This window comes from Oryzias latipes, chromosome 2, assembly GCF_053564925.1.
Source record: "Oryzias latipes strain Hd-rR chromosome 2, Olatipes_Hd-rR_3.1".
Classification (NCBI taxonomy): domain Eukaryota; kingdom Metazoa; phylum Chordata; class Actinopteri; order Beloniformes; family Adrianichthyidae; genus Oryzias; species Oryzias latipes.
In genome coordinates this window covers 13,170,843-13,198,044 of record NC_136238.1, presented here as the reverse complement: position 1 = coordinate 13,198,044, position 27,202 = coordinate 13,170,843, and the positions used below count along the sequence as shown (strand labels likewise).

At 39.5% G+C, this 27,202-nt stretch overlaps 1 protein-coding gene across 3 annotated transcripts in view; it reads left to right on the top strand.

Annotated features, from left to right (window-relative positions):
* The first annotated feature begins 817 nt into the window (after positions 1–817).
* The window catches only part of LOC101163306 (beta-1,3-galactosyltransferase 1), a 148,569-nt gene continuing 122,184 nt past the window's right edge, over positions 818–27,202 (top strand). For 2 of the 3 annotated variants that reach the window (XM_023965349.2, XM_023965358.2), the window contains exon 1: positions 818–937. The gene's annotated coding sequence lies outside the window, so the exon portion shown is untranslated. Of the gene's footprint in view, positions 938–1,057; positions 1,125–27,202 lie in introns of all 3 variants that reach the window. The other variant, XM_023965352.2, reaches the window with a different exon arrangement.

The window sequence follows — 27,202 nt, the reverse complement described above, 5'->3', positions numbered from 1 at the left end:
GGCCAGTCATTAACCCGCAATTTTTAATTTCTCCCTCTTTATTTCTCCCTCATTATCAATTTTCAAACAGTTGGCACTTCCATAAATTCAAAATTCGAGTTCCTGATTGGTGCAAATTCAACTGGTTTAACTTTCAATTCATATTAAATTCAATGCCACAAGTTTGAACACGAAACTGACTTTTGAAAGGAGAAAACGCACATACACGAGTGCACACATCGTTTATTTATTTATTTTTTGGAAGTGGCCACTTGAGCGTGCGGGACCGAACCCGGGGTAAACGTAGCGTTAGATTTTTACTCCCGGAAATTGATGACATATTTGTTGTCTGCGAAAAAAAAAAAAAAAAAGTTGTGCGCATGGTTTCCAAATTTCTTGTAAAATCTGTGGTACCAGTTTTTTTTAGTAGCAAGCAAGTCGCGAGGGAATTCGAACAAAGCCAATATGAAGTTGGAACCTGCCCCCAGTGGTCCTTTGAGAAACTGCAGCATCATGTACTTTTAGTTGTCCCTCAAGAATGGAGGAAGGGGGCGTCGCCCAAAGGAAAAAGCACAAACTGGAAAAATCAGTACCAGGAAGAAAGTGAGGTGAAAGAAATGACCCATTTCCTGCAGGTATCCGTCTAAAACTTATATTTAAACAGAAATAATATTAGAACAAAGTGGGGTACTATGGGAATGGACTTCCTCCATTGTTGAACCTGGACTTCAGCACTGTCTTTCACGCGAGCACGTGGCTCTCTCCCTCCGCGCGAGCCGCAAGCTGATTGGCCGCTCTCCCTCCCCCTACCCCCCCCCCCCCACATCCCCTCCCCTCGCCGGCTGCACGAGCGCGGTGTAGCAGGCAGCGCGCGAGACAGCAGAGACAGAGGAGGAATCCGCGCGCGTGGAGCGGACCTAGCGCGAGTTTGGAGGACAGGAGCGGGATGAGAGCGGGGGTAGGTGTTCAAATGTTTTTTAAGAAAACGCCTTGGTGCTACAAGGAGCTCCTGTAGGAGGGGGGGCTCATCATCAACCGGTGTTTTTCATCTTTTTGACCTTTCTCCTCATCTTCTAAGAGGGATGCAGAAACATCGCCTGCGTTTACTCCTTTAACTCCAGTGAACAGGATTATTGCCTTTACATGTAGGTGAAGTTTTTTTTATTTAATCTTTTTTTTAGTAAACCATTGTGCTCTTCCAGCCCCACAGGGATTAATCTAGCTGTTAATCCATGTCATCCAACCCAAACTGGAATAATCCATCAGCCTTCTGTTTCATAGCGTGGGTCGGGTGAATGTCAACACGCCGCCTCATCACACAGACTCAGCAGAAGTGATGCTGCTGAGTCTGTGAGGGTAGGGGGGGAAGAAGCCAGCGTCCGAAAATCCCCTCTTGTGACACATCTCCCTCCTACAGGTTTGATCCTCCTGCATCCGTGCTGTTCCCAGATCCCGAAAAGGAGCGCTGCAGGAGCCACATCCACCCCCCCACCACCACCACCACCCCTCTTCACATCTTTTTGTTTGTCTTTTTTTGGCTTTTAGTCCCTGCGCTGCCAGATTCTCTTGAGTCAGCAGGAGTGAGGACGGAGTGGTTATGAGGAGAAAAATATGTTTTGCCGTCGGAATTCTCCTCCAGTAATCTCAGACGACTCTGAACGCGGAGATTTATTAGAAGTTTTGACAACAGATTACAGAGTTTGGAAGTGGGGATTAGACAAAATCCCATTTTGATGGATGTCATTTTGCCCTCCCATCCGTTTATAATCTGGGTTTTGCTTTTAGAATCTGGTTGGAGCTCAGAAACAGACAATATTCCGAAAGTGGATGACTTATTAAGCCAACACGGACATGGAATTGATCTTCTGAGGCGTTTTTACATGGAATCATTTCATACAGTTGAGGAAAATTAAAGGATTTTTTGGTTATAGCTTTTACGGAAAGCCCTCCATGCAGGCACAGTCAGATTGCCTTCATTTCATCACATTCCGGTTCTGGAAATATTTAATGTTGGTTGAGTAGATAAGACAAAGTTAAATAGTATTTGTAGAAAAACCAAACAAAACAGTCCACGCAGTGAGAAGTGGATATAAAACCATCAATTCATCTGGAGCAGAAATCCATTCAAGCTTCTGACGTGTAAACACGGTTTAAAGGAAAACTGTCGGTTCTGATCCGCCTGTGTTGTGATGCTGTTTTGTTGCCTCTGGGGAGGGGGGGGGGGGGGGGGGGGGCAGAACTTCTCGCAATAGAAGAGATTTTTCCATCAAGTGACAGCTGTGTGGATTTTTGTTTTTTATTTCCATAATCTTCTTTCCGAAGCTGCCAGTTTATGAAGACCCTCACTTTGAATTTGGACCATTTTTCATTTCATCGATTTCGTGTGCCATGAGGACGCCGGCTGTGCTGGTCCTCACTGCTGACTCCTCTTTCCGAGAGTGGAGCCAGAGGGGAGAGTTCATGGCTGATTGCCTTGACACCTTCTGGAAGTGAGAGGAACTACATCTCATGTGCTAGAATTGTGCGAACCAATGATTTGTGGGGCAAAAAAAACAAAAACATTGTAGGTCAACCTTAAACCCTCTTTTCAAGTTTCACGAATAAAGTTGTCATGTTGTAAAGTCAGAGCTCCATACGGAATATTTAAATGTTAGTTTAACAAAGCACGTGTAAAAACATGTTTACATTGGTTATGAGGTATTTCGTTGTTGAAATCTCTTTACGAACTTTGTGCTGTTCAGTAGCGAAGGACTTTAGAACATTTTTAGCTTGAATGCTTATGCTTTAAAATTCTTTACGGTTTTTATAGTTATTTTTTGACCATTTTTTAGGGTTTATAACGTATTTGAATGTTCGCAATGTTATTTGGTTATTTGACGTTGGGCTAGGCAATAATTTTATTTTAATCGCTAAAATGCAATTTGGTGTTTAAGAAGAAATTTTTATGGAAAGTTGGGATTTTCGGTTTCCAGCACTCGGGTTTCTTGGGCTTCTATTGAGCTTTTGTTGTTGAAGCACGACAAATTAGTCAACAGCTGAAACACAGACTGTCGTTTGCGAGAAGTTTCTCTTAAAGATGCTCAAGCTAGCGGTAGCTTGCAAAACACCTTCACAGACATTTTTACAGCCTATATTTAGTTGCACTTTGTGTTCAGGCCTACTTCCAAAGTAAATGTTAAAATTAAATAGATTCTGTTGTATTAATTCTGTCGTTTGTAATAGTAAAAAAAAAAAGTAAAGACGGAGAAAAAAAATTAAAATCGGAAATAGAATTTGGTTAAAAAAATTATCTGAGATTTCAATTTTTGTCAGCCCTAATTTGACGTTTTTCCCAATTATTTCTATTGGTTAATCTCCCCAAAAATGTGACAATAACCAAGTTGTGCTGTTTAGCTAATTTTGGCATCTTCTATTTAACATGAACGCTCTTGAATGTGACTAACTTACTTTGCATTTTAGGCGCTCTTTTAACCGCTTTGCTCATTCAAACATGCAGTACATGTTTTTAGCTTAATTCCCCCACTAAAATCCTTAATTACATTTGTAATAATGGTTGTAATACATTAATGTTCATCAATGTAACTTCCTATGATCCATGTAGGCTCGTTCAAAAGGATTTACCTTAAGTCGAAATTCCAACAAAAACTTTATATCCAATGAGTCTGACCGGAACAGTAATTACTAAATGTTGTAGTTCCTGTACTTACCACTAGGAGCAGGAAAAAGAGCAATTTTTACATAAAATCCAACTTTACATTGTACATCTTGGTTTCTGAAACTGTTTTGATGTTTTGAGTTTATGTACTTTTCACAACAGCTCTGAGCGAGATGACTTTTAATTATTGTAGTTTCTAATCAGCTATCACCTTTTTAAAGGCGTGGTTTTTGATTGGCTGATGAACCCAACCGAGTTGCTAGGCTTCCTTTAAGCCAAACCCAGTGGGTGGAGGTCACCGACTATCCATCCAGCACAGTAAAAGTTTATGGTTTTGGCACATTTTGCGTGTACGCTCTCAAAAAAAGGTTTGTGATTAGAACACCCCACCATCTCAAAAGTGACATTCAGCAAGTATAGAGCGAACATATTTAGTTAACCTGGTAACCATATCATTGTATAAATAATAGGAGCCAATTAAAACGTGCAGTGTTTGTATGACCTTAAGAAGACCTCATAAAAACGGTGCATTCATGAATGGCTTGGAATAAAACACAAAATGATGAACAATAGTCTAAATTAGTTTTATAGAATTCTGAAAAAACAAAAAAATACCAAGCAAATGCCAATATATTGGAGTCTCAACTGAGGCTTATTTAACAGGGCACAAAGGGAGCTGCCGTGCCATTTCTCTCTCACATTTTGACCAAATCTTGTTGCAGACATCTCATTTAGACCTCAGGACATTGTCTACTTTTGTTCAAATCCGTCTTCCGTGACAGCCTACATCCACAATTCCGTACCACACAAAGCAGTTTTGGATTTTCCACATTTCTGTAATTTCCGTGCATAGTGGGGTTTGCAGCGACGCGTTTCTCCTGGAGAGAAATGTTAAAAAAAAACAGTTCTCAGACAGGTTTATCTAATGGCACACTTAGCTTCCATGTCACCAAAACAGGATTTCCTCATAGGTTGAGTCTCGTCATCACTGAGGTGTCGTTCTTACAGTTTTAGCACTAGTTTGTCAATTAAAATGCTGCAAAACATTGCACCTCTGTAGTTAATCTGTGGATTGCTCACCAAAAACACAATGTCTTCAATATTACCAACTGTTAAATGATCTTTTTATCCCACTTGAACAAAACTTCAACATTTCTACATTTAGATTTATGTCACATTAAAGCACCTTTTCTTCTTTTGCCTTTTGTTTTTTTTTTGGCAAATAAAAAACCTTCAGTAAATTTGGCCTAACCGTTTACGTCATTTTATTTAATGTTTGGCGCTACTATAAAAAAATTAATCATCTTTTCCTCTGAAATCACTCCGTTTTTGGTCGGATCGCTTTGTAGTGTGGACACACAATCAGGGAGAAAAAGGCTTCTTCTTCTGTATATTTGCATCAGTTAAGATCGCTGTTGCAAAAGCAGCGAGAGGTCATTTCAAGATGACGCACACCTCTGAGTGACGGGAAGCGATGAATGTTTCAAAGAAGCTCAATGTGAAGAATCACATTCGCCGATTTAACCTTTCAAACCCGAAGAAATACAGCGAGCCCGGCTGATCCGCCAGGATTGGAGTAGAAGCCTTCTTCTTTCGCTGTTTGACTCTGACAGAGGGGAGAGATTTAGCAAATCTATAGCGACTCTCAAAGCGAAGGGATCTGCATGGTCGTGAGAACCACAGTTTTTGAGCTTCAGTTTAAGCCCCTCCTCACTAACCACAGAGCCGGAATCGATACACCTCAGCTTTAGAGAGACTAAGTTGAATAAATGGAGTAGCAACATCACATGACTTTTAACTTGTATGTGTCCTATATATTGCTTTACTCTTAGTTGGGTTACTGGAATCTTAAAGAAACATTGTGTTTAAAACAAAGGTTTTATTAAGTTATATGTCTTGACCATTTCAAGGGGCTTCCATGTCTGCATTGATGCAGTTTTGCTGTTCAGAATTCTGCCTTTACTATGCAACTTAGATCCCATTTAAGTAGGATTGATTTTGTATTCCTGACGTCCACTCATGGCTTGCGCTGTGTTTGGCATCAGACGTTTTGTAAACTATAACTAAACAATCTAGTCAGCGCTTTGGTTTTATTTACATTTTCAGTTGATGCCACTCATTTCAAACTTAAGGTAAACTAGAATTGTGAACCTGATTTAGCTGTCTGCTAGAGGGATAGAGTCACTGGCTACAGCAACAGCCATCTGTAGGAAGGGCGGAGTCACTAGCTATAGCATAAGCTTTTTGTCAGAGCGGTAGTCACTGGCTGCAACGTCCGCTGAGTCACTGGCTGTACTGTCAGCCATAAGTGGGAGGGTGGGGTCACCAACTATAGTGTCAGCCGTGGTAAGGGTCAAGTCGCTGGCAACGGCGTCAGCTGTTTGTGGGAGGGGTAGAGTTATTGAATGCACCGTAAGCTATCTGTAGGAGGGGCAGATTCACCGATAACAGTGTCAGCCCTCTGTGAGAGGGGTAGAGTTGCTGGCTGCAGCATTAGCTAGTTTTGGAAAATCAAATTCTAACCTTTATTTATAAAATGTTTTTGTTTATGTAAAAGATAAAGTGCAGGCTTTTCATTATAGTTCTGGTAATTTCTCCAGTATCTTCATGAACATTTTTTGCTGAAAATTTCTAGCTACTTCTTTTTTTTTTTTTTAGGGGGGGGGGGGGGGGGGGAATGATATACCACTGAAAACAAACAAAGAAAAACTAAAATAGACTTCCTGTAGCAAAAAAAACAAAAAAACAGAACCTTTACCAATTCAATAAAGTTGGAAAATCAGAGTTTCTCCCAAAGGTCTTGATAACTGAGACCAGTTACTAAAAGTAAAGAGTTTAACATCAATACCATTGATTTTAAGCCATCAGTAGCACTGGGTACCATTGGAAAAAACACCTATTTCACTGATTAGAGGTTCCAACCCCTGTCTGTGTGCAGTGCATATAATAGCTTGGGTGCAATCACGCATCATTGTAGACGACATCAATCTATAGATGCATTTAAACAGTTCTTGGGACTCATTGTGTTGAAAGGATGTAGTAATCAGAGAGCCTAGCTGGGTTTGTTTTCTACACTGAATCGTAAAAAGTGGATTTTGTTCAGAGGTGGTGTCCCTTTTATGGCAGGATTATCTTTTAATGTGCTCCTCCTCCGTTGAAAAAAAAAAAAAAAACTAGAACGGCTCTCCAGAGGCCGATTCAGCTCATAACCTTTTGATAGGTTAAAGAAGGAAGCCTTCTTGTTGGTCAGTAAAATTGCTTTGTATCTTTATTTGCTTTGCTTGATTTCCAAAGAAACACACACTGCACATTTAATCCATTTGTGAAACCATTTGTTTGAATAGATGCTATCATAGACAAGGTTTCTGTCTCGTAGGAGGTTTGGTGATGTTACTTTGCACCCTTTTTTGTCAAATTTAGAGCTGTTTATGTCATTTATGACTGCATTTTCAATGCTGCCCCATGTTAATTGGATCATTTGTAAATCTTGTTGGCTGGACGCTGTCCGCCCTCGTCCTTTGCATCTGTGCAGACACAGATAATAGACTCCAGCGCTCGTACTGTGACCATTCTGCCATTATATTCGTCCAATTGTCCTTTCAGCTGCATCAAATGCATAAACAGACCATTTGTTTATAAAGGCTTTTGAGGCCCTCGAGTAGCAAAAAAACAAAAAACAAATGCTCAGAACTATTTGATCGGATTAGTTCAGATCCTCGGAAAACCAACAGAAAATTGACCTCCTCGACTGGAAGGCCAAAACCGAAACTGGCACAGACCTCTGGCCTGGTGGACATGGACAATCACTGAGACCCAAATGTGGCCGGGAATGTGAAGTCAGTTGAGCTTTAATGTGAAGTTATGAAATATTTAATTCACAAAGGGCTGAAAAGGTCTTATTTAAGCTTTACAAGACTCAAGAAGCTACTGCATAAACCAAAGTTTCTGAAGTCCGTCTGTGGGTTTTATCCAACAGAAATGTACCTTTTTCTTAAAAAAAATATTTTTGTTAGATTTAATTATAATTTTACTTTTTCTAGCTTTTCTAACTTCTGCGTTTCTGTTGTAACCAGTATTCCCGTCAATGTCTAGATCTTTCTATTAAAATAAAACTAAATAATAAACTTCTAACGACTAAAGAAAGTTTTGTTTTATTCAGGGTAGTTCCCTACAGTACAGAACATTATTAGTTCTTGATTAAATCGTTTTTTGATATTAAATATTTTTAGCTAAAACAGGATTGAGGAATTGTAATTTAACACGTTTTTTTTTTGTAAATTTTTCTGCTTTAAAAAATGAAAGTGTTCAAACTATAAGTGCAACAAATCTAACCTATGTCCATATCAAAGCCCAAACATTGAATTTTACACCTGGATTCAATTCATTTGGGTGTTTCGGAGTGTAAAAATTTGATTTAAAACAGCGCAGTTTTTAATTTTTTTTTGGCTCGACACAAAAGAAATTTCAACCAAATTTTACAACCGTCACCCACGCTATAATAACGAATATCAGTGTTACTGCGGCAGCTAGACAAAGGTGGCATCACCTGTGGAGTTTAAGGACTATCAAAACATTTGGGGCCACTTTGCAAATACAGAAGTTTAAAAGATGCGCAGAGTACGGCCCTGGCCCCAAATTCATTAGGCCACTGTTGTCATGGCAACCACCGTGAGGGTCACAAGAGGCGGCAAGTATTTACTTTGCCGATATGAATGCAGAAAATCAATGCAGATGGTTTTTTTCAAAAACATTTAAAGCAGTCTTTTGTTCACCTCATCTGGGACCTTTGGCGGGGTTTCTGCTTTCAGTCAATGAGGAACTTCAAACTTTCAGAGTTCTGTTGTTTTTGTTAAATATTACATTTTTCTGCTGATATAAGCCAGCATATTATCAACAACAACAAAAAAAAAAAATGGTGACCTGAAGTGGCGCAACATCCTCCTGGCTGATTAAACCGCTGCCGGCCCACATTCTTCAATTAGTCTGTTTCTCACCGGAGTCTTTATGAAAAGCTGAATTTCATCTTCATTCCTTTCGTGCGTAGCCCTTAGGGTCAGCTCATGTTTATCACAGGCTCACTGTTGGGATAGAAGGAGGAAGAGCTCCCCTGCATTCTCTCTTGTCCTCCACCAGCTGTGGCTCCCATCCCGTGGCCCCCACTAGAGTGGGATCCGCCGCAGCTTCCCCCACCACAGTTCAGCATGGGGCGAGGCCCAATCACTTCTACATGGGTTTTTTTGTTTACCCCTTTTAATTGGCTTCTTATGATGGCGCTTTGCTGGTTTGCCAACTACAACCATATGTGCCTCTGTTTCCTCTTCGGTCAAAAAGATGATTGAATCTTCATTGGAGTGGTCAAAGAGCGATGGGGTGGAGGGATGAGCCCGCCTGCCCTCTGCTGGTGCGATTCTTCTGCCCGATAGGCCTCTGGTGTTCTGAACTGATGAAGGGACGCTTTGGCCTCCTCTCTGCAGATGTTCATTCCTCTGCTCATGACGGGAACCTCTTTCTCTTTTTTTTAAGCCCATCCTCTGCAATAGTTTTGCTTCAACGCAAAAGCTTTTGATTAGGAAGAAAAAAAAAGTCACATAGAGGACTTTTGGAGAGCATTGTTCTGTTTTCCATTCTGAAGACACACACTGGAATCCAAGAAGTATTTTTTAGTCTGATTCCTCCCTCCTCACTCTAATCCTCTTTAGAAAAACCCCACATGGTTCCACACTGATATAATGCAGCAGGATTTGAGGGGGAAAATCGGATGAAAAGTTGAAGTCTTTTCAGTTCTCCAGCTTGCTAATTAAATCCAGAGAGCAGGCTGCCCTTCAGCCGCCTTGGAGGAGTTTTTATTAAATTTTGGACTCGTCTTGTATTACATTTTCTGCATCTCTTTCAATAAACAGGCAGGTGATATTAATTTCGTGCCATGTGCGCCACCGATAACAATCTGCTCTCAATGAGCGCGCGTTCCTCCGTGGACCTCGCTAACCCACCTGAATGGCTGCGATTGACTTCTAGACCTAATTATGTTATATGCAGCGCGCTCAAAAAGCATACGCGGCATCATTAATCTTCGCTAAAGCAGACACAGCAGCAATTATAAAAGATAGTTGGTTGCAGTTGATGCATATTAAAGTAACTTTATCCTTGAGGTTTGCTTTTCTTACCCTTTAGTTCCGGAGCTTTAGCTCCAGTGTTGACATTCTTTCGACTACCGTAACTCTTCAACTCTGTACACAATTAGCGTAGTTCTAACAGATTTGGAAGTAGAGAATAGCAACTTATCACTGATATGAAACACTTTGTTAGTGTTTCATATTAGTGCATAGCAGATTGAACCATGTCTAACTTTGACCAATCAGGGACTCTGATTTAGTCTTGACGAATGGATGGCGACCCTTTTAATTAACGTAAGTACCAACCATTTAAATATTGATCATGAAGGAGAAATTAATTATTTCAGTTTGTTCCCGGCTGAAATTTTGTGACACCAAGTCTTTCATGTGTTGGAAAAGAGCGGTGAAAGGAGAAGCGTGGAGTAAGAATCGTGAGATTTGCACCATTCTGACATTTTGCACCAAGCCTCTTCCAGTAGTAGGGGGCAGACGTGCGCTAGTAAACAGTAGAAAAAGAAGAAGAAGAAGCCCCTCCCTGCTTGTCCAGTGTAAACACTGTGGGCTTCAAGAACTAGTGCTTAGCAAGCACCATGCTTGGTGTGAACGTAGAATTACACACAATAGAACATTTAAAAAAAAACACAAGTAAGAACGTCAGTTCGTTTATGGAGCTCATGAAAGCAATTTTGTTTCCTAATCTACCTGTGATCCATTTTAGTCTAAAATAGCTTTGAAAATACACAATGTATTGTGCAATCAAAACAGTTATAAAATGGTATAACTACACAACCCAGAATGCCCGGTAAAGCAAAGAGGCGGGTGATTGGTCAGAGGGGTTGACAGGAAGTTTTTCTAGCAAACTGCGTTGTTCTTTAAGTTAGCCTCTTTTATCTGCAACCACCAGTCTTGCAGAGAGCAACACAACAGGAAAGTTGCAATAACTCAACCGTTGTAACGAACGAGATACAGAACAATACACCCACTTTTTTAGTTCATTCTTTGTTTACGTCGACATGAACTGATAGAACACTGATAGATTTTTTTTAATGCACAACCAGAATTCCTACATAAGGCACACTAAATTGTTATATTAGGAGCGCTGTCGAGTTTTGAGAAAACATGGCAAAAAAGTACAATTCAATAAAATGCTTTTCAAGCCTTTCAAATGAAATATCAATATGTTTTTTAAAATATTTTACTTCCTCCAAAAGTTTTGCCGACTGCAAAAGCGACCGTCCAAGTTTACTACCTAATTATAACCTTAGAAGCTCAATTTATTCTGTTTCATTTGGTGAAAGATGTGAAAAGTGAAAGATATGAAAAGTCTTGGAACTGTAATTGAAATTCGGACCTTAAATAACACAAATAATGCTTTTTAGCAATTGTAGAGGTCATACGAGTTGATGTGAAATTGTTCTTTTTCTTTTTCTTGTCATTCGAATATCTTAGAAGATGATTGTGCTTATTAAAGATAAAGAAATCACAAGGATCCCTGCTGAAAAGAACACCTCATTCCAATTATAAACAATTAGACTCCACTGAGAATAATGAGGATAATTTGTAGTTACACCTGTGAAAGGTAGTGGTGGTGCTCAGTAGATACACAAGATAGCTTTATATTTGGTTGTTTTCACTTGAAAATGTGCTTGCTGAATAAGATCATGACCGTTTTGACTGAAACTTTTGTTCTTCATAGATTTTTGGACGCATATAAAGCTATTTCCAAATAGGATCAGAGAAATTGTTTTTATAATTCTTTCACAAGAATAAATGTTTGTCTTGTTGAATGATGTATGTAGAAGAAATGTTTTGTCAATGTTTTTTTCTCCACAAATAATTCCTTTACATCTTCTACAAAATAACTCTCAAATGGTCTAGAGACTATTATTCGGTGCTTCTTGTCAAGTTTATGTCACTCTTAATTTGCACCCACTTTCTGAAGCTTCATTCCATCAGTTTACTCCTCTGTTCCTATAGAGATGCTTTGTAGATTCTCCCTTGACGTGTCAGATCTGAGGGTTTTGATCTCCTTTGGGTGTCTTCAGGAAGCACATCCATGTGCAAAAGAATGGAATAAATTATTTTATTTTTGTTTTAAACTTTATTTTTTTAAAACTGTCTACTTACAGTGCCAGTAAAACTTTTGTTCTTACATAAATATAGCTGCACAGGTACATAATTCTACACTTTTATCAATTTAGGTTTGCTTTCACTCATGACACAATAAGCAGACAGCCAAACTGGCTGGACATATTCCATCGGATGCTCATTTGGAGGCGCTATTGTCCAAAGTGAGCTCTGATGGGACAAAAGAAGTACCATTAAGAATATATGGAAGACCTCTCCATATCTTTGACATGTACATCTGATTAATTCTAAATAAAGTCAAAATCTCTGGAATACATCTATCACCCCTAGGTTTTGTGTAAGATGCCATATTAATTGATGAACCCAAGGGCACTCCTATAAGCTAAACAAATACACCCATTACGGGGAATAACTCTACCTCAACAAGCCAGTTTTTCTTACCCTACACCAGTTGTAAAAACCAGGTTCTCCAATTTGGTGAGATTTTAGGATCTATTTTCGCCCATCAATCTTACTGTATTTTAGGTTTAATCACATGGCTTGTTTACTTTATTCTATGGTCTAAGACAGGGGTCGGCAACCTGCAGCTCAGGAGCCGCATGCGGCTCTTTAGCGCTGCACTAGTGGCTCCCTGTAGCATTTTCAAAAATTTTTGAAAATGTAAAAAGATGGGGGAGAGAAATATGTTTCTTGTTTTAAAATGGTTTCTGTAGGAGGAAAAACAAGACACAAACATTCTTAACGTTTTCCAATGCTGTAAGAATGTGTAGAATAAATATTGTAACGCTCAGCAGGTACGTCACTTGCAGCGGACGATACGGGAGCCAAGCTGTCAAAAATGTTGAGCTGTCAATCAACTGGCTGCGCTACAGACCTGTCCGTGTCCCATACTCCGCACGACCCCGAACAGTCTTAGAAAGGAGGGGCCAAAAAGAGAAGCTGAGAGCGCAGCCTCTTTCCGGCCTATCAAGCCCATTTATTTTGAACACACACCACATTGAACATTGCACAGCCGTCATCAACCTCTCCCCCTTCCACACTCATGGTGCAATATAAAGAACCAACACAACAGGAAGAATAAACTAAGGTGGAACAACAAAACTGCCATATGAAAAGACACGTGGTCAAACAGAAACGCTCATGCTGAGCCCTAATTAGATCATCATCCCACATCCCACAATCCCCTGCTGCTAACAGACCTAAAATGCACATGACCGCCACCACAATTTCAACATTTCTGTCAACGAAAATTTGCGTCATAGCCTGCGACACACCTTTCTACCAGCAGTGCTTTTTTATTTTTATTTTTTTTTACTTTTACCGGACCGGTAGGCAGGTGGCTGATGTAAATCAAATCACCGTCAGTTCCGTGCATTGCTTGATGAAGTTGAAAGGAAATATTTTGATCACCTGCTACACAACACAGTCCGATGGTTGTTCAGGGGTGACGTTTTGTGTCACTTTGTCGTCTGTTTAGAACACGTGAATTGTAATGAAGTTAAACTTGCACAACAGAGCAGTCACGTGACGCGTCGTTCTCCGCAGAATGCACTGCAGGGTAAATAAACATTTAATCTTTAATAATGCTCATTATGTATTTGTAGCAACTAAGTCATTTTGATAGTAGGCTAATATAGCTAATATAGATACATATTGCATGTGTTGCCTTCATTATAAGGCTTTAATAGGGCTTTTAATATTTTGCGGCTCCAGACATATTTGTTTTTTGTTTTTTTCGTCCGATTTGGCTCTTTCAACATTTTGGGTTGCCGACCCCTGGTCTAAGAAGATTAAATGAAATATGTAGAGGTGGATCAGAGAATGGTTCAGGAGACTCCGGCATGGTACAGATCTTTTGAGACGGTTAAGTGTGCCAGTGTCTATTTCTTGACAGTGTATTCATTGCTCAAAACACTTGAATCAACACTGCGCTCTACAAATGTAAAATTGACCTTTACCTTTAATTTTTATGCCTTCAAGCATTTCATTCTTCTATTGGTGAATGCTTAATCAATTAAACTAGTGTACTGCCTCCAACTGCATTGGTCTGCACAAATTGCTATTTTGTGCAAACAAATTACTCTTTAGTTGCTGCAAATAACGATTTTATGGCCATAAATGTGCATTTTATTAGCATTTTCGGTGCACAAGTTTGCATTTTTTGTGCACAAATAAGCATTTTTCGCATGTGAGTTTGCATTTTTGCGTAATAGTTGGAATTTTTGTGTGAGGGGGGTCAGCATTTTTTGCGTACGAGTTAGCATTTTTTTAGTAGGTATTAAAGAAAACATAAAAAAGTAGATGGTGTTGCAGGTTAGAGCTGTAGCATGAAAGTTCTTTGGAGACTTTTTGGACAAGGCTTTGTCACAGTTTGATGACATTACTTATAAACAAGAAACAAAAAATTGTATCTAAAAGATGTTTTTTGTATTTGGTTCACTACAGAGTACTGGACATGACAAAATGCTAACTTGTTTGCATAAAATGCTAATGAAAAACTACTCTGTGGGTATATATTATAGATTTGAGGACAAACAATACTAATTTGTTCATTTATTTTTTCGCTGACTTGTCCACTGCTCTGTAGCAAGTTGCACGCTTTGCTATTTCTTTTATACATTTTTGAAAAACTATAGTTTTGGGTTGAGAAATTCTCTTTACACTTTGTCCTTGGAAGCAGAGGCTTGTCTTTGCAAGAGAAAGCAATAAGTGAAAAGTGAGTAAAGTGTTGCAGTGGGAGGATCGTGTTTGTGCTGAGAACATGTGTCACGCTGGAGTGGGCCGCTCTCTCAGAAGTGAGCTGTCGCTGCTAAACTTTTCCATTGTGCAGGCTCGTTGGAGCTGCAAGGTTACTGAACAGCGGATAAATGCCTCCTTTGTGTGGCGAATGTGAGCACGAAGCACAGGTGCACAAAGACACGAGACGGGATGGATGTTTGTGTCTTCCTTTCGAAGTAGCCTCCTTTGTTTCTTGACTGGACGCCCGCGAGGCTGCTTTAAAAAGGTCGAATGACACAAACTTATGCCGCTTGAATGGTGAGTGAGAGAGAGAATTTTCATTCAGCATGTGTTCAGGCTTCATTTATTTCCCTTTATCTGAAATTGTAATGACAATGCGAGTGGCTGTACTTCAAAAAATTTACTTTGAAACATTTTGATCTTAAACGCAATGAATATTGTTAGACTGGAGGGCCTTTGGCCTTCAAACGCAAATAACTATTGCTAATTCTTTTTATTACAATCAATTGAAATATTTTAGCACATACAATCAATATTTTATCTAAAAAGAAAAAAATACCATATAAAACATACTTAAATTCTTTGATCTTTAAAAAGTAGCCCTTAAGTTCAGTGTGCCTTATTCATGGATTCTGGTTGTGTTCACTGACCTTGAATTGTTTTTATGAGATACACAGCGATCAAAAATATCTCAAAAGGTTTTTGTGCAGCGTTGGTAAACCGAGAAGATGCGCCGCTTTATGAAGATCCATAAAACCTTTTACTGCACAATATTTTCCAAATACTACATATAACCACTTTGGCAAATAAAATTCATCCATTTATACAACATTAAACAAAGATTGATTTGTTTATAGTAACAAGACATCTAAAGCCATGGACGAACCGGGTATGTGATACGTACTCTGGAATGCATATTCAGTCTTCATAAAGGCTTTCGTTACCTGATACTAGCAGTTGACAGAGGCTTTGTGGGAAATGTCGAACTCGTACAAATCTTACTAAACTTGCTCCAGGCTTTTTCTCTCACAGCTCTATTCCGATATATGAAATACTTGGTGTCGCATAATTCTCGCCGGTTATGAACCGCAATTATTTATTTCTCCTCCATGATCCGTTTTTCAAGCAGTTGGCACTTCCGTAAATGAAAAGAGATGTCATCTAATTCTGAGTCCCCGATTGGTCCAAATTTGACCTTGTTTAGCTTTCAACATGCGTTCAATTGCTGCACGATTTAAACGTAGAGCCCGAAAACAGTCTTAAAAATGTGCGTGGTAACACACGAACACAAGTTTTAAACCCGGAAACCCAAAACCCGCATTGACATAGACTTTTCATTGAACATGGCCGCTTTAGCGCCCTTCTTAATGGTTTCTTGGTCACTTTAGATACTTGTCATCTTTGATGGGAAGTAAAAATTGCAAAGTATGACTAATGTAGGGCTTGAATTGTGTTATCTTGTTCCAAGTCAAACTTAGTCATGTTGAATTACAAAGAGTACAGTTATAAGTATTTTGCCAGCTGGCCTCCCATTTGCCTTTACTTAAGTTGAAATTGGCGTTATAGGTGTTTTGCATAACCAGTTTTGCATAGCCATGCCTTAAATTTGGCTCTACTTATTTCGTCAGAAAAAAACAAGTAACATTGACTTGGTAAACTCTGTCCTTGTATACTTGCATTTTGAACAATGGCTACAACCTTTGACCTGTGGAAGCAGTCAGAAGGTCATTTAAAGTGATTGCATGCTTTCTTCATTAAGATTTATTAGTCATCTTTCCATATTACCAAAAATTACAGGTCAGATTAACAGAACAATAACTCACTTCGCATCAGAATTGAATCCCTACTCAGTGTCACATCAAGCCACAAACTGTTGTTTTTTTGTGCATCAGGTGTTACTAAAACCCTGGCTCCGTGTTTTCTTGGGCTTCAGACGGCGCATTGATAACTGAGCAGAAGGTGTGTTCTTTATTGTCACTTCAGAGATAAAAGGAAAGAGAAATATCATCCATCCTTCCACTTCTATTTGTCCGGATTTTGTGTTGCGAGAATGCTCAGACCGCTGTGTCCCACCTCTTCTATGAGGGTACTGAGGCGTTCTCAGACCAGACGGGAGATACGATCTTTCCAGCCTGTCTTGGATCTGCCGGGGGGGCCTCCCTCGGTTGGACATGATTGTCAAGAAGTGTAAAACCTGTCAACTGGCTCCTCTTTATGTGGAGGCGTAGCAGTTGTACTCTGATTTCCTCTCGAATGGCTGAGCTAAATAGCAGTTGCGGTTGCTGTAAAAACAACATGCACCCTAGATGCAGAGGCTATTACTTACCTAATAAAGCAGACTTTATGTAATTTTATAAGTTGCATTGGAAGACATTATGGCCACGTAATACAAACAAATGTTTTCCTAATATTCCTTAAATATTTGGTTAGCTGATGCCCAAACTATTTCTATTAAGCCCTGCTGTAATAACATTGTTTGACTGTTGACTGTGCCGCAGAAATATTGAAATGCCATCAAGCCCAAGCCACTTTCATTCCACAACAGGCTGGCGTCACTGCGGTTACAGTTTATGGAGATTACCTTTCATTCTCTGTGCAGCTCAGAGCTCCTGTCATTCTATTGAGCTCCTGTCATTTAAATTGGCCTTGCTTGTTGAGCGTTATGTTAAACATGTTAAACCAGGTCTGAATAAAGTGGATCTCAGGGTGCGTTAAGTCCACACTTCAAAGATGATTTGTTATGCTATTTTTATTTTATTTTAATTTCCCCCCAAAAAGCTGACAAAATTGCCACAAGTTTAATAAAACAGGTAAAGCATGCTTTGGTCAGAAAACATAAAAATCAGGAATAAAGGAAAGCAAAACACTTTCAAATTATTATTCCTCATCATATTGACTGTGGTTTTCTTATCCACAACTTCACACGTAATGTTAGGAGTTTTAAATCTTAAAATAAAGTATTAATCAGTCTTAATTGATAAATTCAACTCTGGAGTTGTAGGGAATATTTCCAGGTCAAGTCATCTGAAGAGTCAAAATATTAAAAAAAAGGAGAAAGAAAATTGGTTTGGTAACTTTTAAACTAAATTGGGATAATTTGGGGACAAAATTGGGAATTCGATATGCATTTATGTCAGTGCAACACATTCGGAACATCAATTTTTGTGGTGTAACGTCTACCACACATTAATGTCCATTTTGATAATCTTGACCGCTGTAGTGTAGAGGAAGACCTCTGATTACAAAGTTGTAGGTTCGTATCCCACCTCATCTGTCTGTGTGTCATTGGGCAAGACACTGAACCCCACATGTCTTCTGCTGGTGGTCTGATTTGCGCCTTGGATGGCAGACGTGTGTGTGCATGTGTGAATGGGATTTGTCACTGTAAAGCGCTCTGGTCCACCGGCCGTTTTTTATTCAGACCTTTGAGGATAGTGTTACCCATTTTGTTTGTCAGAACACGGCTAGCTTTCTAAATAAGTGTGTTTTATGACACAAGTATGTCGATATACCCGAAATTACGACTAGAAAACAATTCCACTCCGTCAGCAGATCATATTTTATAGTTGTTTAATCTTAGTGGCCGGTTGCTGCCAAGCTTAACGTTGTTCAACATTTCCTACAGGATGAGAGGTTGGTGTGACAATTGCATTGTCCATCTCAAAAGCACTGGGCATGTGTCCGACTAGACACAGTGACCCCCAAGTCTCAAGTCAAGATCTACTTTTCCACCAAGTGGGTTTCAGTTCTACTTTAGTGCTAAACTCTTATTTTGCACAAGTTTTTTGGCTTTCTATCAATGTAGCAGTGACTTTTAGCTTGAACCCTTTAATACCGAAGCTTTAGCTCCTCTGTTGACATTATTTTAACTACCAGAACTCTGCAATTGTTTACGCAAAACTTCATATATATTACTGTAGGGACTATAGTCAATGCAACGGACCACAGGAGAGAAAAAGGACTCCATGAAAAGTGAAACATGAATTTGAGCAGATTATGAAGCGGGGAAGACAGCCTTACACTGATATGCATCACCTTAGGTTAGTTATCGGTGCCAAGACGCAATGGAAAGCCACTGTTTTTGGGATTAGAATCAGGTGGTTCACGTTGATCGTGTGAAATGGTGAAAGAGTTGAGTTTTGTCAAAAACCGTGTGATAGTTATTTGTCGCTGCCGACATCTCAGGTGTTAAAGGGTTAAAGATCACCCAAGCTTGTTCCAAGACCCAATGTTTTCTGTAAATTTGTGATAACCAATCAGAAACAGCCTTTAAGAAAACAAAAGGCAACAGCAATAAACAGATCATTTTCTGTCTTAGGATAGAACTGGACCAGGTTTGGAGGCAAGAAAGGTATACTTGTGTGGCTCCATCAAAGTTCTCCTTCAAACTTTTTTTGTTCCTCTTTGAACAGATCTATTCAGTCCCAATAGATGGTGTTGCGACTTGGCACTGACTCAGCTCAGTGTCTGTGAAAAGGAGACCTTTCTTTTGAAGTGGCAGAGTGGAACCAGTGGCTCGATTTTAGTAGAAAACAAGTTTGTGTCAATAACTACCAAAACCCCACTTTTGAGCCAAAATAAGGAATCATCTTGCCCTTTTTAGCACTTTGGTTTTTTTTTTCCGCCGGTGCACGCAAAACTCAGAAGATCCAATAATTTTCAGGTCATTTAAAACATCCACCTGGCACCTTTTTGTTTCTCCAGTTGTTGGCACCAGGCTACCATAAAGCTGCACTAAAAAAAACATGCAATTTTTTTGCAGTTTGTGGTTTTGGTGATCTATAAGGAATACCTCCCTATAGAGGTTTTTGGTTCAACTCTGGGAGGATTTTGCAACGTCTATCTATGTGAAAGTCTTATTTCAAAGGCCAGCTACTAATCGATTTGATGAATGAAATGGCAGTGCTTGGGATACACAGCAAAAACAAACCACTGCTCTGATCTTGCAGGCCAATGCGGTGGAAAAATTGACGAATCCGAAACAATATTGGGAGTTTATCTGAGCAAGTGCACACAATCAATTTCCCCTTTTTATTTATGGCGGCAGGAATCCTTTCTTTCCAGTTTTACCATGCTCCCATGGTGGCACAGCAGGAGAGAAAAAAAAAACTCTTCTTCTTGGGCACAAAGGAAAACACAAAGATAGAAAAAAAAATTGATTTTTGGTTTGTTTGGCATAATCAGTTCTTGGAGCGTCTTTAGTCTCAGGCATCCAAGTGTTTTTTTTGTGTGTTTTTTTTTTTTTTTTTTTTGTCAATTTCATTCTCCAGGCAGACTTATCTTTCCAGACAAGCCTTTAAATGTGTTGTGGATAGATTTGAAAACAGTGTGTGGCACTCCATTAGCCTTCAGTTCAGCTTGCATACATGCTTTACAACATGAACGCCTGGATCGGCAAATGATAAATGGCTTCTCTGGAGCTATAACTCTGAAGATCCTTTTATCTTCCTAGATTAGTTCAGGAATGTCTGCCTTATCTAGTTGCCTTTAAGAAAATATGATCCAACGAGGCCGGGCTAATGCGTGTTTGGGTGAGACGAGTGCGGCATCCCATCTAATATGTGAACTCTCTGCATTCTTCATGATACAGTTGATTATGTTCTGAAGATGGTTTTTCATATTTAACCAGCTGCAGGCATTATAGGTTTCACTTGGAAGAGAGTGGACGCAATTTCCAAGTGCATAAACGGTTCAGACATTTATTCCTTGGTGGTTTACTTGGCATTTATCAGGGTTTCACTTCTGGTTGGATAGTTTTTAAATACAAGTGAAAGTGTAATGAAAAATATATTCAAGTTATAATTCAGTGAAAGCCAAAGAGAACATAAGATCAAACTCCAAACACATTAAAGTTATGGTTAATAATTTAAATCCCTTTATGTGGTTATTGTAGTCCAGATTTTAGCTAATTGGCTTGGTACCACATGTTAACCTCTTTCAAATTAGCACCCTGGTGCTGGGAGAGGGAAAGAAAATATATAAGGTTGAAGTTATGGTGGAATCTTAAATGCAATTTTAAAAAACTCTGGTTGTTGGATTCCTTGTTTCCGCTGATTGTCATGTTATCCTTATCGTGGCGGACCCAGGTGCTGGAACCCAGAAACAAGACTGGTGAGTAGCAGATAAGAAGAGTTTATTTAAATTCCTCTCCGGGAAGATGTAGCTTGAGATGGCGATGGTTAAGAGATGGCTGTGGCGTGTGGCGAGGCTGGAGGAGTTAGAGCGTTTAGCAAAAGGCCGAGATGTCCGCCGTATTCCGAGGGGGTTGATTATAGAGAGTCCACCGGACGTCACTCGTGGTGAGGGTTTCCTGAAGCAGGAGAACAATGTTAGAGCCAGAACGAGAGCAGATAAACAACAGAGCAAAACTAGACGAGAGACCAGGCTTAGTCACCATAGAGGACAACAATCTGGCGTTGAATGATGGGGTTGAGTCTCCTTTTAAACTGCAGGCTGATGAGGTTGAGTGGCGACAGCTGGTGGTGGTTAGGAGTGGAACTGAGATGGAGGGGGAGGAGACTGACCAGATCATGACACTGATGTTTATATTATCCATTCAGTTTTATCACAAATCTGTCAATGAACACATAAGCATGCATTAAATCCACTTAGTATGTAGCATGCACTTAGTATGTAGCATCCAGCACATGTGGCATCCTAATGCCAAATGTGCTGGATGCTACACACAATACAAAAACATTTCTTGTAAAAGTTTTGGTTTGGCAGCGTCATTAAATAACCAAACATAGAACAGTGCACAAGTATAAACGTGGACACAGATGAAATCTGCTAGCCATGTACATAACCCAAAGTCCATGCAGTCCTCTCAATGACCAATAGTTAATAGAAATCATCATGGATTATTTTTATTTTGAAAAACACTGCTTTTTGATGCATCTTTTTCCAATCATTTACTTCGTCGCTGCTTTGTCTTCCCAAACAGCCTTTTTTATAGGTGTCCAATGTCTTGATAGCCAGCAGTAATGGCTTAGTCACAACTGCCCTTACAGCTAGATACAAGTAAAAAAATGGGCAGAGCTGTACGCGGGTGGCCCGCACGTAATATCATGGTTGTAGACCGCTCACACACAGTGTTATTTATGTAGATGCTGTGAGCGACACTTCAAACCCTTCTACAACACACAGGGGTAAAGTAAGGATGGGGGCATAATCGCAGGAATTTCTCATATATTCAACTCCCCTTAAATCCTGTGGACTGTACAACGGGGTCTATGAGCTGTTCATGTGAGAACTGCATGCTTTTTGTGAACCCTGTACACTTTTGCCTGTTTTTCAACCGCAGAAAGCACGTACTTTGCTGCAAGGACAGTTGTGACCAATGCTTTACCAATGTGGCGTAAGGGCACATCAGGCACATTCTTGAACTCGCATTTAGCCCAAAGTGTTCACACAAGTAGGGGGGGTCTACTTCTTTTGCTACTGTTTACTAGTGCATGCCCACTAACTACAGTGCTCAATATGAAATGTTGAATTGGTGCAATTCCTGCTAAGCTTGCTCCAAGTTTTCTCTTTCACAGCTTTATTGCGATATTTAAGACTTGGTGTCACAGAATTTCAGGCAGACACAAACTACAATGATTAATTTCTGCTCCATGAACACTTTTTTTAAATGGGTGGCCCCTTAATGAATTAACCCTTATGCTATCTTAGATGACCCCAACCTTACATTGACGTGTTCTCCCTACCATGACAAAGGTGGATGAAGGTGGAGAGGATTTCATGTAATCCATGGACACCAGTGAAGATCACAAATCATTGAAGAAAAAAGGTTCAGCGCACTGTCTAGTGGGGTTGAGATGACCCAACTCCCAATGTCAAAGTGCCAAGGATAGCACAAGGGTTACAAGGGACTCCATCCATACATCGCTACCAAATCCAAGTCCCTGATTGGTCAACATGTGTTCAGTGACCACCCATTTTGGACGTAGAGCCTAAAAACAGTCTGAAAAAGGTGCAAAACTATGTGTGAACGAGAGAATTTTTATCACAATAGCCAGATATGCACATTTAACCCTTGTGCTCTCTGATGGAGTCCAGATGACCCGATCCTTACGTTGACGTGTTATCCCTTCCATGACACAGGTGGATAAAGGTGGAGAGGATTTCAAGTAATCCAAAAAATGTTCAGAGCACTGTCTAGTGGGTCTAGATGACCCAACTCCCAATGTTAAAGTGCCTGGGATAGTACAAGGGTTAAGCAGACTTTTCAGTGAAAGTGGTCGCTTTACCTGCAGACACGGCATTTCTGTTTTAATTTGGTCAGCTCAGTTTTTCCAGCAAAAAATTCCAGAGAAAGGCCTCATTATAAAGAGGTTAAAGCTTCCTCATTAGGTTGTTTGCTGAAAAGAAAATACTACTTTTTAAATTCATCCTGAAGCACAACGTATTTTTAAATGTCTTCAAGTGATTGGTGAGCAAAGCAATCTGGAGATTGGAATAGTTTTTCATCTGAAAGTTGGTGTCATCCATCTTATCGTAGAGGAGCGGCGATATCGGCTCCCTTATTCACCCGCTGACCTTTCTTACAAAAATCGCCTTGGAGGGAAAATTGTTTGCCGAGTCATTGAACATGCGATTTGGTTGTGTCCCATCGCGCGACGAGACAAAAAAAAAAAAAAAGACAAAGAAACAGTCACCTGGTGTGAAAATGAGGCAAAATAAAAAAACCTCGCCACAATAGCCGACACACATTTGCTGTTGCTGACAGTCGCCCTGTACACATCAGACAAATGGGCTGTGTGAAATGAAGCAGAGGATGATGGTCCTGCTTCATGTTTTTGCAGGATTGCAGCTCTAACTCCCTGCAGCCTGCGAGATGTGTTTGATGTGCTGTGACGCCAAAAGAAGCCACAGGAGTGCTGCAGGTTTCAGAGCTGAACGCAGCTGCGCCCACACATGCCAAGCGGCAGGCGCGGGAGACTTTATCGACACCGACCCCGCAATCTATCATCTGATGAAAAGATGCGCCGTTAATTTATTATATCAGAGAAGCATTTGTCTATTAAATCACCCCACAGTCCCAGAGCAAACGAGGAGTCCCAGATTGAAACCTCCTGTTGACTTGTTTCGTCCGAATGGCGCTCATGATGAAAACAGAAGCTGCGGGAGGGTTCAAGCGCACTGCGACAAGACGGAGACGTTGCAGCCCCACCATTATCACTTCTGCCAGTGGCAGATTTCTCTGTTTGCTGTGGTCATGCGGGCTTTTCTCAGGGAGCGGATAAAGCTGATAACCCTAATGACACCAGATGAGTCGCAGCCGCTGCAAGTTATTCACATAGAAACTTCCCATTAGGGCTTAAATACATCAACCCAAGTAAAGTGCAGCAGGAGACCATGCCTGGATATCTGCAATGATCAAACTTGTTCCAAAAAAACTAGAGAAACCCATTACTTTTAGTTACTTATCAGGATACAGATTTCTACTACGTTTTCTACATTGTGTGAAATCATCTAACATCGTCAAATTACCTTATGTAGGTTTCATTCCAACTTACAAAGTCATAGTTTGATTCATGATTTGAATTCATTTTTATTCATTTTTATTTTTATTTTTATTCATTTTTTTCGGTTATAAAATTTTTTTTTTTTTTTTTTGTAAACTTGCCAGTGTTTTTAAGGAACAACATATCGTTCATTAAAATTTAGTCAATTAAATAAGTTGATATCTAGTCTCAATCCAGATTTTAAATATCTTTTTTCTTAACCTTCTGTTTCAGTTTCTCATAGGCACCATTAAAAATAAAAATTAATAAACCTGTGACAGTAATTCATACTGCAATTGCAATTGACCGAGTGCTGGCAACTAGACAAAGACAAAGTAAAACTCAACTAAAACTTTTTTTTTAATTATTAATATGACCAGTCAGCAATTATTTTCTGATTACGTATCTTTATTTTTTCACATTATAATTAATACAAAACATACAACCACATAAATTATATTATAATATAATCTTCCTCTTTCGGCTTTTCCCATCAGGGGTCGCCACAGCGAACAAGTCGCATAGCAAACTTGGCAATGTTTTACGCCGGATGCCCTTCCTGACGCAACCTTCTCAAAGGAACCGGGCTTGGGACCGGCACAGAAGTAGAGAAGGGAACAGAGAGCAGCCGCAAACCAGCACGAGCTAAACCGGCTCTCCAAATTATATTATAATAGTGGAAATAAATAAATAATATTAAATTATATAAAAACGATCATAATGAATGATAGCTAAAATTTATGTCCAGCTCACATTGTTTATCCCAAGCTCCGTTTACACCCAGCTTTTTTTTTTTAGCAGTCTTCACAAAACCTATATAGTATTGACCTTATCTAATGTCTCAAAAGTGTCTCAAATGCATCTCGAAATGTTTTTTTTCTTTTACCTCTTTTACCTCTCTCAGAACTCCAAAACAACTTGGTCCAATCATTGGTAAACAATTCCTTCCCAAATGTCACTAAAGGTCAGCATTTGTTCAACCCCAAATAATTGTGGTTGCTCGTTATTTATTTTTTCTGTGTTTCACTAGGTTGCAACAACTGAAGAAGACAGGCGTCCAAAACAACATGTCTCAATAAGCTTATTGTTCACATACATTTTGTGCCTCTTTAGTGCACCCATAATGTCAAAGTCTCTTTTTTTTTCCATCTACCATCAGTCTTAATTTACTTTCATAGATCACTGAGGAAACACAAAGCTGTGTCAGATTTGTGTCACGTTTAAATGAAACCAGAATTGACAGTTGTTTAAGATGGCTTTGCGACACCTTTGAGAGGAAAAAAATGAAAAACCTGCAAATATTATAAGATATTTTGCAAATTGCCTTAAAAAGACTCAGTGGGTTGGTATTAAAGGCCAGAGCAAAGCTGTCACATTGACTGCTTTCTGTGACATGGTGTTAAACAAAATACAATCAGACCAGAGATTAGAGAACTAATGAGCTTCATCCCCCATGCCATTGTCGTCTCTCATTATGAATTAATTAGTATTGATTATCTGGAATGGAAACAGAGTAGTAGTAATGGTTTATTTTTGGGGCAGTGTGAGAGAATGTGTTCTCTTTACGTTGTACGTAAAAAACCACAGTGGAAAACAAACCAAAAAAAAAAAAAGAAGGTTCTGAAAGAAATTCAGTTTCCATGTGTGACCTTTCAAAGCAAACATGAGGAAGTGTTTTATTTTTCTCTTTCTTTTTTTCTGGTTCAAATACTACGACGGAGTTTTTGGGCCAGTTTACAAAAAAATAACGTTTTTAATTACGTTTTTTATGACTTTTTTCTCATAAATTTACGACTTAAAATCTTGTAAATTTATGAGAAAAAAACGCAGAAGTTTTCCGTTTATTGGAGCCTAGCTTGAAGATTAAATATGTGGAGCCTTTTGTGAAGCTTTATTTCCGGATAGGTGTAAGAAGCAAAGAGATTCTAAACCTTTTAGCGACTCAAAATCAGATTATTTTCAGTGGAGCCGGCTTTCCGGGGTTCGGTGTCAGTAAAGCGGAGTTTCATCTTTAAAAAAAGGAGCTCAGAGACACGTTTGGGTGTAGAGGACCGCTGCAGCCTTGATTCTCCTTTTCATTCACATAACCTGAAGTTCATTTGTCCCTTTACGTCATGAACCTGTCATCCGAACAACAATGCGGAAGTAAACAGTGTTACATACGCCCACTCCTCCAGATGAAACGTCCCGTTTCAACATAAAACAATGAAGAGGAATAAAAACAGTCTGTTATATTAGCATTAGGACGTTGAAAATGCCAAAAAGTGCCCCTCCTCAGACGGAAGTGTCACACAAACGTAGAGATCTTGTCTGTGGTGAAGGAAGAAAGGATTGAAGTGGACAGCTGCAGGGATACCGACGGCTTCATCAACGGCTGCAGAGATCCTGCAAACCAACCATCAATGAATAAAACATTAATAAATCAGAAATCAAACAAATGAGCTTCCAAACATTTCGAACGTTATCAATAAACATTCAGCTCACCTGTTCAACTAAGTTTAGTCGCTCTGCTCTGCTGCTGCGCGGCGTTCACTAGCTGCTCTGTATGCTCACCTCCACTTTAATCTCGTAAATTTACGAGTTTTCTTCTCCTAAATGTACGAGATTTTTTCTCGTAAATTCACGACTTAAAATCTCTTAATTTTACTTTTTTTTTTTTTGGTGGCCCTAAAACTCCATCGTGAAATACTTCTTCAGACCATAACAAAGAAAACTGCAACAAATTAGAAATACTAGCCTGGAATCATACAGAGTTCTGCGCGGTTTGCTAAAACCACTTAAGTGCTGCAGGTGGCCGAGTGTCCGCAAATGCCGTTTATAATTTTATCACTTTAAAAAAGTCTGTTCGTGTTTAGCAGCTTTAGAGGTATCCACTTGCAAGTGTCTGTAAAAAACAAAAAAAGAAAACAGAAATGTAACCCTTTAACATCGTAGCTTTAGCTCCAGTATTGACGTTTTCTTGAATTATCGTAACTCTTCAACTGTTTTAACGCAATTAACGTAATTCCACCGAGTTCTGAAAATAACTTTGTGCTGATGTGCAACACTTACCAGCAGTAGATTATTTACGCAATCAAAGTTAACTAGCTGACGAGTTTACGACGATATCAGTTTAAATTGCA